At 41.1% G+C, this 14,569-nt stretch overlaps 1 protein-coding gene across 2 annotated transcripts in view; it reads left to right on the top strand.

Moving 5' to 3' along the window:
- Positions 1-14,569, top strand: part of IREB2 (iron responsive element binding protein 2) — a 61,444-nt gene that overhangs the window by 2,439 nt on the left and 44,436 nt on the right. The gene's annotated exons all lie outside the window — the stretch shown is intronic.

Here is a 14,569-nt window from a genome sequence, read left to right on the forward strand (position 1 = left end):
CCAGACTAGTCTCAGACTCCTGACCTTAAGTGATGCATCTGCCTCAGCCTCACAAAGTATTGGGATTGCAGGCCTGAGCCACTATGCCTGGCCTGTTTTACTTTGTCAAATGAACAGTGCCCACATCTATTCTTTTTGCCATCTGTTGAATAGGAATCACCAACAGGACCCATTGATTTGAATTGTTCTGAAGTATTGGGCATGGTTTGCCCCAGCCTGCACACCTGCAGTTTTGGCAGACATTCTCATTGACCTTATCAGGGTCAAACCTTTCTCTGTGGTCTCAGAAGAGTGAATGTGGGCGACCTATAGGGCATTGAATGGAAGTTTTGACTTTACTAACAGTTGAGTAACTTTCTCAATTGGGCCAATAGAGAGACCTCTTTAGAAGACTGATTATTCTTTGTGAACTTTTCCATGACAATGACATGAAAAGATAAATTGAATGCCACATCTGTTGCAGTCAGTTTTGGAAGGAGCTTTAATCTTGTTTTTTCTTGCATTATTTAATTAAGACGATTGTTCTTGTGATTTTTCTGTAGATTTTGAGGAATTTAAATATTCTTGACTGCTATGTGCAATATTTTTTGTGTATTGTGAAATACAGCTATTTTGGGGTATCTTAAAGAATCCCCATTTTAGAATTAGGCTGTCATTTAAAAATAAACAGTTTGCCAAAATGAGAGCAATATCCTTTACCTTGCATGTTTAGCTGCAGTGATTTGTGTTGATATGTTTGTTAAAGGAAGTTGGTCATTTTCTTAATGTATGTCTTTCACATTAATTTTATCCCTTCACTGATGATGAGTTTGCATTAATTTTGAAAAGAAACAGCTAGATTGATCGTTTACAAGAATAGTAATTTTATTTCCCATTTACTTCTCCAAAATAATCTAGTGATACTGGCTTGGAAGTCTTTTAACCCAAATTTCATAGTTTAATAAATTAAAGGAGCACATAAGATGTTTTGAAAATTGAGCATAAATACTTTCTGTGTATAATCTGTAGAAATGTGCTTACTTGAAGATGACCTAAATTTCCCAAATTTAAGGAATCAGTAGGAAACTATCAAAAACAACTGTAAAATGCATTGAAAGGGAATGATTGATAATCTGAAAGTTAAATTTTCCCTCGGAAATAAGTTGTCATGGGAATTTGTACATAACTGTACAGAGTACATGTGTACTTAACATAATTCCAGAATTACCAGTTTTTATAACCATGATAAATGTAATAATAGAATACCTGTGACTATAAATACTTTCAAAACAGAAAGTTGGTTTTTATGTGGGGTCAGTACCCTGGTTTTTATTTTATTTTATTTTATTTTACTTATTTTTTTGAGACAGGATCTTGCTCTGTCACCCAGGCTGGAGTGCAATGGTGTGATCTCAGCTCACTGCTGCCTCTGCCTCCTGAGTTCAAGCGATTCTCGTGCCTTAACCTCCCAAGTAGCTGGTACTATAGGCGTGCATCACCACACCCAGCTAGTTGTAGAGACGGTGGTTTTACCATGTTGGTCAGGGTGATCTCAAACTCCTGACCTCAAGTGACCCACCCACCTCAGCCTCTCAAAGTGCTGGGATTACAGGAGTGAGCCACTGCGCCCAGCCCCTCCTGCTTTTTTAATAGAGTGCTTATTATGAGAGGTTATTAAGTAATAATTACTTAAGTAATTTCCTAATAAGGAATAAAATTTGAAGAGTTGACTTTGAAAGAAAGGAACAAGTTAGGTAGGAAGTATTTGGTTGTTTAACCTTAGAACAAAAAATCCTTATTGCATTTTTGAAAGGATCAGATTGAATTGCCTCCTAGACATATGCTTACAGGAAGACATTGCTTTGGTAGTCACCAAGGTTCAGAGCCAGTCTTCTCCACCTCCATTCCACATTTTGATGCCTGCTAGGTTGAGAATGACTGTTGTAATGAGTAACGATTAATGAAGGGAATGGATTCTATCCCTCATAAATGTTACAGAGTAAAGATAGTTGAGAAACACTGTTCTAAGCTCCATGCTAACTATGTCAGGGATGCCTACAGCTGCAAAGAACTGAAAACTTGCTGTCCAATGACTTTAAGAAATAGGAGTTTATTTTTCTAACATAACGAAGTGTGGAGATTGGCAGACTGGGGCTGTGCAGCACCAATCTCAGCAAGGATCTAGGCTCGTCCTTTCTTCCCGTTCTGTTTTTATTCTTTTGGTTGCACCTCCAGGCATTATGTCCAAGTTAAATTTTCCCTGGGAAATAAGTTGTCATGGGAATTTGTACATAACTGTACAGAGTACATGTGTACTTAACATAATTCCAGAATTACCAGTTTTTATAACCATGATAAAAGCCCTCTCCAAGGGCTTTTGCCTCTTTGGCCAAAGTATCAGTGGCCACTCTTAGCTTCAAGAAGGCTGAAAGATGGAATAATCAAGGTCTTCTCTTACTCATGGGGGATATGTTCCAAGACCCTCAGTAGACACCTGAGACTATGGGTACTACCAAACCGTGTATGTATTATTTGGTATATATTTTTTTCTATACATACATAGCTATGATAAAACTTAATTTATAAATGAGGCATAGTAGAGATTAACAATAACTAATAATAAAATAGAACAGTTATAACAATGTACTGTAATAAAAGTTATGTGAATATGGTCTTTCTCTTTCAAAATATCTTATTGTGCTGTTCTGCAGGTAACTGAAACCACGGAAAGCCAAACCATAGATAAGATGGGGTACTGTATTTTACCTTTACATCTTTTACAATAGAGAAAGGAAAGGGAGAAGTGGTTGGGAGTGGGTGGTGAGTGAACCAGCCTAGTCTATCTGCGTTACCAACCTGATGCCTTCTCTTATTCTGACTTCAGATAGGGTTCAACACAGATTATTTGATTTCTGCATTTTTACTGCCATTTTATCCTTTTGCTTCCCAAATTTATACTCAGGGTATCTCTATGGAAGTGGACCCATCTTAGACATTGATTACATTTTGATCTTGTATGATTTTGCTTGTGGGGAATGTCCTTTGTTTTTTTATTTTTTGTGGGGTTTTTTTTGTTTTTTGTTTTGTTTTGTTTTGTTTTTTTGAGACAGAGGCTCGCTCTGTTACCTAGGCTGGAGTGCAGTGGTGTGATCTTGGTTCATTGCCACCTCCATCTCCAGGGTTCAAACGATTCTCGTGCCTCAGCCTCCCAAGTAGCTGGGACTACAGGTGTGTGCCACCACATCCGGCTGATTTTTTATTTTTAGTAGAGATGGAGTTTCGCCATATTGACAAGGCTGGTCTCAAACTCCTGACCTCAAGCAGTCCTCCTGCCTTGGCCTCCCAAAGTGCTGGGATTACAGGCGTGAACCACTGCACGCAGCCAGTTGTGGGGAATCTCTTTAATATTCTGGAGCTGGCTGTCTGGCACTCCAATGTGCTGACTAGAAACATGTCAAAATCTAGATAGTCTCAAAATGTAGATTTTGAGTAACTCTTTAAAAAAAAAAATTATAAAGATGGAGTTTTACTGTCACCCTGGCTGGAGTGCTGTGACATGATGATAGCTCACTGGAGCCTTGAACTCCTGAGCTCAGGAGTTCCTCCCACCTCACCCTCTCAAGTAGCTGATTTGGGTGACTCTCTTAAGTAGATCTCTGAATTTGAAACTATTGCTATTTTTAAGGAGAGGAGAAATCAGTGGTGTCTCCATGTATGATGGAGGACAGTCAACATCAGAGAATTAGAATGAACAGCATAATGGAAACATGAATGACTTATGTTGAATGAAGGGGAAGATGGTGGAGAGACTGGCCTGGCTGGAGTGAAAGGTAGTTTTGAGAGAGTACCTGTTACTGGGCAACAGGGCCTCTGGTGGTGTAAAGCCCCCAGGCACCCTTTATCTCAGGTCATCTTATTCACCCTTCCTTTTGTCCTTCCTGTCTGCTTGCCTTTTTAACCACAGTACTGCTTAGTCCTCCAGTAGAGCCGGGACTTAGTGTCCAAATCCTACCTTGCAGCCTTTGAAAGAAAATCCTGTATTTAATTTTTTAGGAGAGTGTTTTATCATTTAGAAGAATCACAAAAAGACAAGAACATTGCAGACGGTACAGAAAGTCTCATTTTTATGTGTATACAAAAATATATGTAAATATGCTACTTTTAATAAAAATAAAGTATATGTTGTTTTGTAACCCTTTTTTTCACTTAATATATCATGAACATCTTTCCATGTCATTGAATACAGGTATCCCTTGCTATCTGAATCTACTTGGTTTCTGAGTCAGGGAGCATGAGTTCAGGTAGAAAGGGATACCTGTACTTCTCTGTAGCTTCTAATAGCTGCACAATATTGCCTGTATGAATGCATTGTGGTTTAGTTAACAGACCTTTGAATAATGAGGCTGATAGTAACTTTTCTCTATTTATAAATAAACTTTGTATGTGCTAATACTTACATTTTTGTGCAAAGTTATCATTATATAGAATTGTTGGATTGAAAGTATGTTATTTCCTCCACCCCATCACACACTTTTATTTTTTATACTTTCACTACTGTTGGTTCCAGTCTTTTTTTTTTTTTTTGAGACAGAGTCTTGCTCTGTTGCCCAGGCTGGAGTGCAGTGGCACAGTCTCAGTTCATTGCGTCCTCCAACTCCTGGGTTCAAGTGATTCTTCTGCCTCAGCCTCTGGAGTAGCTGGGATTACAGGCCCATGCCATCACACCCTGCTAATTTTTGTATTTTTAGTAGAGACAGGGTTTCGCCATGCTGGCCAGGCTGGTCTCAGAACTCCTGGCCTCAGGTGATCCACTTGCCTTGGCCTCCCAAAGTGTTGAGATTACAGGCATGAACCACTGCACCCGGTCTGGTTCCAGTCTTTACCCTGGACTAAAAAGAACAAAAACTCACTCAAGTAAAAAATAGGTTGCAGTTTCCAGACATCCAAACACAAAGGAAGAAAGCATAGTCAAGTTTCAGGGAACCAGAATTTCTAAGCCAGAGGCAGTGTTCTGTTTGTCACTTAAAGGCTGCCTGGTTTCCTTATTTTCTGTTTCTTTTTGAATATCCAGTCTTCCATCTCTACAGCCTACTTTACTTACTCATTTTTGTATAATGCCCAATATGGCCACTGCTGACCATTCTTGTATGTTATGACTGGATTACTAACCAGTTAAGACTGTACCTCTAGGTGACTCTTTTACTTGTTTTGTTTTGTTTTTTCCCTCAGGGTCTTGCTCTGTTGCCCAGGCTGGAGTGCAGTGGTTCAATCATGGCTCACTGCAGCCTGGACCTCCCGGACTCAAGTGATCCTCTTGCCTCAGTCTCCCAAGTAGTTGGGACTACAAGCACATGCCACCATGCCTGGCTAAATTTTAAATGTTTTGTAGAGACAGGGTCTCCCTACGTTGCCTAGGCTGGTCTTGAATCCTGGCTTCAAGTGATCCTCCTGCCTCAGCCTCCCAAAGTGCTGGGGTTACAGGTGTGATCCATTGTATCCAGCTCACCTGTTGTTTTAACCTATTTGGACGGCACTTGTCAGGAGTCTATTGCCGGTCCGGTGATCTTGCTGGTAGAGACACAAATCTGTTCATCTTGTCTTTTATGTGGACTCTTGAAAAGACTGGGTTGAGTAAGCAATGTAACAGTTTGCTTGTAATTTGTACACATAATACATAACTTTCCAAGGATTACCTTTACCTAACATCATCCTGCTAGTCCACGTATAGCCATGTGCTCACCAACCCTCCACATTTCAACTTTGCTTTTATTGCCAATTTCTATTCTAGATTAGGCCCTTTTGGTTCCAAGGAACAGACACTAGCTCGAGTGAAGAAGGATTTATTGTAATGATACAGTGCTCCCCAGGCCAATGAAATGTGGCTGTCTCTCAAGAAAATGGTGGTGGCCCAGAATTAAGGAAGTTGTTTATTATTTTCTCTTAGGAGCTTCAGATTTCTGCCCTGTTCCACTCTTCTGCTTCCTCCACTTCACTATAGACAAGCCTCCTCTGCTTGCTCACTTTGTACATGGCCTCAAATGGCAACCTCAGTCCCTAGCTTAGCTCTTAACACCTTTCCAGTTCAGTCTCTCTGTGTCCTGATTACACATTTCTGAGAGGTGAATCTAATTGCCCCAGTGTCTCCTTTCTCACAAGACTTTTGGTCATCAGCCTACCAGGGGATTGGCTTTTGCGTCACTGCTGTAGCCAAGGAGGCCACAGGCCACCGAGAACTGTAGCAGTTTGGACAGGCACCATGAAGGACATCTGTTGTATAGTGTTAGCAAATAATGCCAGTTTACATGCTTACCAGTAGTGAATGAGAAGAATATGTGTTTCTGCACCTTCATCAATAGTAGATATTATTTTTCTTATTGGCTCAATTTTTGTCAGTGAATGAAGAGAGAAGAAAAAAACTTTCTTCTACATTAAATTGGGGGGTTTATTGTGAAGATTTGAAGGAAATAAGGAAATTGAGGGGATCTGAGTACGTGGTCAGATCAGCCTCTTTATTCCCTTCAGTAGGCATGCGTAGAGCCCATGATTCTGGCTTAGCTGATTTTCCCTATTTCTGCTTTCCTTTCTTTTTCTTTTCTTTCTTTCTTTCTTTTCTTTTTTTTTTTTGAGACAGGATCTCTCTTTGTTACTCAAGCTGGGGTACAGTGATGCAGTCATAGTTCACTGCATCTTCAACCTCCTGGACTCAGGCGATCCTCCCATCTCAGCCTCCCACTACAAGCAGACACCACTGCACCTGGCTAATTTTTTTTTTTTTTTTTTTTTTTTTTTTGAGACGGATTCTTGCTCTGTCACCCAGGCTGGAATGCAGTGGCACTGTCTCGGCTCACTGCAACCTCCGCCTACCAGGTTCAAGCAATTCTCCTGCCTCAGCCTCTCCTGAGTAGCTGGGATTACAGGTGCATGCCACCACACCTGGCTGATTTTTGTATTTTTAGTAGAGATGGCATTTCACCATGTTGGCTAGGCTGGTCTCAAACTCCTGACCTCAGATGATCCACCTGCCTTAGCCTCCCAAAGTGCTGGGAGTACAGGCGTGAGCCACCACTCCTGCCCTGATTTTTTTTTTTATCTTTTATAGAGACGAGAGTCTCCTGAACTCCTGACCTCAAGCAGTCTTCCTGCCTTGGCCTCCCAGTGTGCTAGGATTACAGGCGTGAGCCACCATGCCCGGCCCATTATTCTGCTTTTCTTTTTCTCTTGGTTCTTTTTTGTTTCCATCTGTTTTCTGCCTTCTCCCTAAGTCAAGTTCAAGGTATCACAGAACGAGGCTGAGGCAGCCTATTGGACGTGACATTTGTGCTTGGCTAACTCCCTGTGCCACTGGCCAGACTGTAAATTGGTTGTCTGTTGGAAGGCTGGCTCCAGGTCCCAGCTATTCATGCCAGGATGGCAAGGCTACACAGAGCCCACCAGCAATTGGTATAGAAGGAACTTTTTAGAAAGAGGGCTGTGGTATAGGCATTCTGAGGACCTGCCAGTACAGATGAGAAAACAAAATCTTATGCAGGAATCTGTTTTGTTTTCTGCTTCCTCAGACTCTCTCAGTGGCTATGTATGTATGTATGTATGTATATATTTATTTATTTGAGACAGAGTCTTGCTCTGTCATCCCAGCTGGAGTGCAGTGGCATGATCTCAGCTCACTGTGACCTCTGCCTCCTAAGTTGAAGTGATTCTCGTGCCTCAGCCACCCAAGTAGCTGGGATTACAGGTGCACGCCACCACGCCCGGCTGATTTCTATATTTTTAGTAGAGATGCGGTTTCACCATGTTGGCCAGGCTGGTCTCGAGCTCCTGGCCTCATGTGATCTGCCTGCCTCGGCTTCCCAAAGTGCTGGGATTACAGCCGTGAGCCATCGCGTCGGGCCCAATGGCAATATATTTTAAAAGAGAGAAAAAAAAGGTCAGAATTTATTTATTTATTTGAAGAAACAAGGTCTTGTTCTGTGGAGGTCAGACTTTCTTTATTGGAAATCAGCCCTATCCCGCCTGGTTCTGGTTAGAGACAGAAACACTTACTTGACTCTAGTCAGACATAGGCATGGGTTAGTCCTGTTGCCAGGCCTGATGTGATTACAGGGCCTTCTAGAACAGCTTCCTTATCTTTTCTCCAGGCCCCTAGCCTTCAGCAGGGTTAGCTTTACCCTGTAGCTATGCTGGCTGGTTTCTGCTCTGGTCTCCTAGCCCCCTTTCCCAGTCTGGACTCCAAAGATGCAATCTCTTTGAGGGCTTTTGGCAGGCCTAGAGAACCTGTGGCTTCAGAGTCTTTCCCCCTTCCTTCAGGCTGATGGGTTTCTCTGTTACATGTAGTTATCTAAAGCCTGCTTACTAGAGTACTAATATTCCCTGTGGGTAATTTCTTCACTACTGCTTGAACTTGGAATTTTCCATTTCTGCAAATATCAAAACCCTTTTACTTCAGTGTGCTGCTTCATGATAAGCAGGGAAGATAGTTTTAAATCTGTCGTGTACAGATAATACAGATAAGGTTAAAAATCTGAGTAATTTGCCTAAGGTCACAACATATCTTCTAGGTGAGGAAACTTAGTCTTAAACTCATATCTTCTGATTTCAAGACCAACGCCGTTTCTTTCCAATACCATTCTATTTCCCGGTTTAGTAATGTCAGTAATAAAAAAAATTTTTTTTAAGTATTTGTTGAGTATGTATTTACTGTGTCCAGTTCTATAAGCTCTGTTATACACTTGGCCAAGGTCCCACAACTAATTACCATTACCTACTAAGTGGTGGAACAGAAGCATGAACAAAAATCTTGATTCCAAAACCTATGCTTGGAAAAACCTATTACAGCAGGGGTTGCAAGCTCATGCTTATAGGGATCAGAGAGGCAACCTAAACAAGTGAAATGTTCTGCTGGGAATTGTGTGGCAAACAGGAAGGCACATGTCCTATATAGAGAGGTAGGTGCTTACTAAGTTCCAGCGGAAGTACAAGGTTGGTATTGTAAAGTTTTCTGATTGAAAGACTTGTAGTTTTTTAAATGTTGGCAGTTAAATTTAAAATGTTAAAACTCTGCAGAACAAGCAAAACATGTCTGCAAGCCAGCAGACATGAAACAGAGTTTGTGACCTCTGTACTGAGAGATACACTGTGTTTTCTAATCTTTGCAGCAGCTATTTAGCCTTGAATAGTAGAATCTGCAGTCTTGGGAGCTTTGGTTTGCCTTTCATCGGATGCTTCCCATATACAGATAGCAGACCTCAGCATTTTTTTTTCAGAGCCTGAACCACCTATTGGATCTTCCACTAAGTAACTGAACAAAAGGATATTTATTGTTATCAGCTTATTTTAGAAGTGTGATGACACGAATTACTATACTTAACCAGTTTAAATTACCAGCATCCCAGTTCCTCCATGGCGTTTTTAATTACCTGTCCTTAAAGGGTTAGCTTTATGGATTCATAGAATTCTAGAAATTCCTGATTAGAAGAGGCAGACGTAATCCAGTGCATTTTTTTTTTTTACTTGTTGCATGAGTCTCTCAACAATATGATTTAATTTATTGAGCTAATATTTATTGAGTACTTGTATATTTCTAGCAAATGAAAGATGGCTAAGATAGTATCTGTGCTAAAGAAAAGACACGGTTTAGTAATGGGGACATACATGGAAAGTATATGTGAAGTATAGTACTATGTTGTAGCAATTTGGGTCCAGTCAGGAGATAGAAGCCACATAATAGGTTAAACAGGGGAAGCTTAATATACATAATTATTAACTATGGTAAGAGTAATTGTAATACAGGATAATTGTATATAATACTGTAGGGCTAAGGGAGAATACCCAAGGAAGGACAAACTTGGAAGAGGTTCAGAACTCACTGGAATAGGTGTGGGTTGGCCCACAGATAACAGAGAAGTATATTGGTTTTGGCCAGGTTGGAGCTGGTCTGGAGTTGCTGGGTAGGCAGTAGGCCACCCTCTGGAGTGCAGGCAGGGATCTGATGATCAGGAACTAGTGGTGTGGGCATGCGTTGGGAAAACAGATGCTGGTAGGGGGCAAGAGCCCTTCAGAGCTCATGGGCCATGTCGGGGCTTGTAGAAGGAGTGACAGCTCAATATATGACCTTCGAGGCAGCTTACAGATGTAGTCCACATGCTGTCAGAGCAGCAGGCCTTCTTTACAGGGGTGCCTCAGTCCAGGTACTGGCACAGGCAGGATGCCTTCAGAGCGTACAGCTATGTAGGAACTCCGGCTCCTAAGTTGAGAGGGCTGTGGTGATATTAACAAATTTGTGTGTGTGTGTGTGTGTGTGTATGTGTGTATATTTTAATATACAATGTAATGGTGTCCACATTTGGAAGTTCTGCATAACTTGATGAACTCTTATTTCTCAAAGACCAATAATGTAATGAGCAGACTGTAGAAGCTTATTTCATTCAAATCTTGCTCTGTTGCCCAGGCTGGAGTGCAGTGGCTCAATCTCGGCTCACTGCAACCTCCACCTCTTAGGTTCAAGCGATTCTCCTGCCTCAGCCTCCCGAGTAGCTGGGATTACAGGCACCCACCACCACACCTGGCTAATTTTTTGTATTTTTAGTAGTGATGGGATTTCACCATGTTGGCCAGGCTGGTCTCGAACTCCTGACCTCAGGTGATCCACCCACCTCGGCCTCCCAAAGTGCTGGGATTACAGGTGTGAGCCACCGTGCTCAGCCTTCATTCACTTTTGAGAAACTTTTTGCCAAATGTACACATTTGAATAACCATAGTTTGTCAGTTCCTTCAAGTGAAAAACTGTTCTTTAAAAAAAAAAAAGCTTAATTTTAGCTTGCAGCTCAATCATACAAGAGTTTTTCTGCAAGCAACTGATGTACTTTGTTTTCGAGTAGAAATATTGTATAAATATATTTCATTTTTGTCACACAGAATATTAAGACGACCTCAGCAGTTGAGATTTAATAAAATTAACAGTTTTTCTGCTTCTTAGGGACATTTTTAAGTGAAACTGGTATTTTGTGTGACAATAAACAATACAAGTACTACAGGTTGAGTATCCCTAATCTGAAAATCTGAAATCTGAAACTTTTTGAGCACTGACGCTCAAAGGAGCGTCAAAAATCACTCTGGATTTTTTTCTTTTTTCTTTTTTTAAGATGGAGTTTCACTCTAGTCTCCCAGGCTGGAGTGCAATGGCACAATCTTGGCTCACTGCAACCTCTGCCTCCAGGGTTCAAGCGATTCTCCTGCCTCAGCCTTCCTAGTAGCTGGAACTACAGGTGTGAGCCACTGCGTCCAACATTGTTTCACCATGTTGGTCAGGCTGGTCTCAAACTCCTGACCTTAGGTGATCCACTCGCCTCAACCTCCCAGAGTGCTGGGATTACAGGAGTGAGCCGCCACGCCTGGTGGATTTTGGATTTTTGGATTAGGGATACTCAACCTGTAGTACAATTTGGTGCTACTGCTTTGAGTCCTGCTAAGGCATCAGCAGTTTAGGACCACATTTCGAAAATCACAGTATAGGGTTGGGAGACCACCTAGGGAACCTAAGTGAGAGATGATGTACTGGTGGTTGGGACTAGATTTAATGGTGATATTGATAGAAGACAAAAAGATGTAGGAGAGAGGCATTGAGGAAAATGCCTTGATGTTTTGGCATAAACATCCGGGAAGGATGGTGGTGCTATTTACTGTGCTAGGGAATGGAAGATGAGGTGATGATAAGGGGAAGGGGCAGAGGGGAAATCACTGAGTTCAAGTTTAGGTACTAGTGAATTTGGGAACATACCAGTATTAAAGTAAACATGTTCACCTCCTGAATCGGGCATGTGGTTTTGGAGCTTAGAAGACAGACTTGGACTACAGAAAATATTTTGGAATTAGTAGTGTAGGTGTAGTGATAATTGAAGCCATAGGAGCAGTTGTACTCCCTGGAGGAAGCAGTATAGAGTAAGAAAAAAAGTGAGTCTCAATATGAACTCTGAGGAACTCCTACATTTAAATATCAGATAAAGGAGTAGAGGTTAACAAGGACGATAGGCCTACCTAGAAGTGTTAAGAACTATAAAGGAGGCTTGGCATGGTGACCCACACCTGTAATCTCAGCACTTTGGGAGGCTGAGGCGGGAGGATCTCTTGAGCCCAGGAGTTCAAGACCAGCCTGGGCAACATAGTGAGACCCCCATCTCTATTGTAAAAAAATGAAAAAGAACTATAAAGGATCTAAAATTTTACCTTCCTTGGAAGTTAACAAATTAGCCTGACGTAGTTTCATGTGTGTTGGCAGGAGGCACCCAACTCCTGGATCAGAGACAATGGACAGTTTATTACTCACAGCAAAGCATTATCCTTATTAACAGTATTTATGTTGGTTTCCCAAGCTCTAGTTTCTATAGGGTAATGTTGAAGAAGGCCAGGTAACACCCGCACACACAGGTGTTGTGTTACATACAGAAAAGGAACTGTGGCTTAGGAAACCCAAGTCTTTTATAATGGGTAGTAAGCATGCCTGCTCTTTGCTCCAGAGCAAGACGCTATCGTGTATTCAAAAACTATTCACTATATAGACATATCTGAAAAAATAGTCTGGAACAAAGGTAGTCATTGCCTCTGTTCACAAGTCTTGAAGAAATGTGAGATGGGAGACATGGAAAATTGTCTTCCAACAATATGTTAGAAGGAAAACTGGAGGATGGTGCTGTGGAATCCAGTAGAAAGAGTGTTTCAAAAAGGAGGTAATTATTAGCTCTGTTGAATATTGCTATAAGGCTTTTGGGATTCTAGCTAGACCTGCTTCATTCGTGTTTAAGGATAGAAATAATATTGATTAGGGCTAAGGTGAGTGGAAGGTAGAAAAGTGGGCACTTTTAGAGAATTTGAAGGAAGCAGTACTTTTGTTGTCAACTGGGGCTAGGAGCTGTTTAAATGTTGATGGGAAGAAACCAGTTGAATTGCAAACCAGTTTGCAAAAAAAGGAGAGAGGAAATGATTGATGACTCTTGAGTCCTAAAATGGTTAATGGAAATAGGATGCAAAACTCCTATAGAGAAGTTATCATTTAGTAGGAGGAAGTCCGCAGCTCCCTTAACTGGTGAAAGGGTGAATCCAGAGGCAGCAAGGCTTGTGGGTATAGTAGGAGGAAGTTGAGAGGTAGGAACTGTTAGTTTCTATTTATCAGTGAGGTAGGAAATGGGGCTAGGTCCTCTAGACGATAAAAAGAGATTAAATTTTAAGGAGAGTGGATGAAGTAAGAATTAATTGATGTGGAGTGTGGGAAAATAAGCAGATCAGAGAAACATTAGGATTTCTGGGTGAATAGTGGGGACCTGATTGAGGTTATAATCATGTATTTACATTAGTGCCAGTTTCTCTGCGTTGATGTTTTAGGAATTTTTTCCTCATTCTTCCTCCTCAACATAAAACTTAAAACCACAACAAATTACCATTCATACCTGTTAGAATGGGTACTGTATAAAAGACAGACAGTGACAAATGTTGGGGAGGATATGGAGAAATGGGAAACCTCATACACTGCTAGTGGGAATGTAAAATAGTGCAGCCACTTTGGGAAACAATTTGGCAGTTTGTTAAAAAGTTAAACATAAATTTACCATGTAGCCCAGCAATATCATTCCTAAGTATCTATCCAAGAAAAATGAAAACATTTATTACACAAAGATTTTCAAATGATCTTAGCAGCATTATTCATAGCTGAAAATTGAAACCAACTTAAATGTCCTGCAGTGGGTGAATGAATAGGCAAAACTTTGGTATACAATGGAATACTATTTGGCAGTAAAAAGAAATTGACTATAGATACTTGCTACAATGTGGATGAACTGTAAAAAGCAGGCTCAGTGAAAAAAATACAGGTATAAGAAACTTTATTTTATGATTTCATTCATATGAAATGCCCAGGAAAGGCATAGAGTAGATTGGTGGTTTCTTGGGTTAGAGAGGAGGGGGAGAGGGATTAACAGTAAATAGGCATGAGAGATCTGTTGGGATGATGAAAATGTTCTAAAACTGATTTATGATGTTGATTGTACAACTTGGTAAACTTACGTTACAAAAATCACTAAATCATACACTTGGAAAGGATGAATTATAAGATATATACAATATGCCTTAATAAACTTAGGACTTGTTTTATTATTTATTTATTTAGAGACAGGGTCTTACTCTGTCGCCCAGGCTGGAGTGCAGTGGCATGATCACGGCTCACTGCAGCCTTGACCTCCTGGGCTCAAGGGAGCCTCCCGCTTCAGCCTCGTTAGTAGTTAGGATCACAGGTGCACACCACTGCGCCTGATGAATTTTTTATTTTCTTGTAGAGATGATCTTGTTATGTTGCCCAGGTTGTCCGAATTCCTAGGGTCAAGCGATCCTCTTACCTTGGCCTCTCAAAGTGCTGGGATTACAGGCATGAGCCAGTGTGCCCAGCCAGTAAAGTTAGTTTTAAAAAAGAGAGAATAGTTCTTAAGCAGGGAGGTGATGTGGAGCGGACCAGCTGCGGGGACGGGGTGAAAAAAGAACAGGATTGGTGTTTTCTTGGGCAAATGGGGTAAAAGAACAAAGAGGAAATAAATGTAGGGTTTGGGGAAGT

This window comes from Gorilla gorilla, chromosome 16 (assembly GCF_029281585.2).
Source record: "Gorilla gorilla gorilla isolate KB3781 chromosome 16, NHGRI_mGorGor1-v2.1_pri, whole genome shotgun sequence".
In the NCBI taxonomy this organism is placed as follows: Eukaryota; Metazoa; Chordata; class Mammalia; order Primates; family Hominidae; genus Gorilla; species Gorilla gorilla.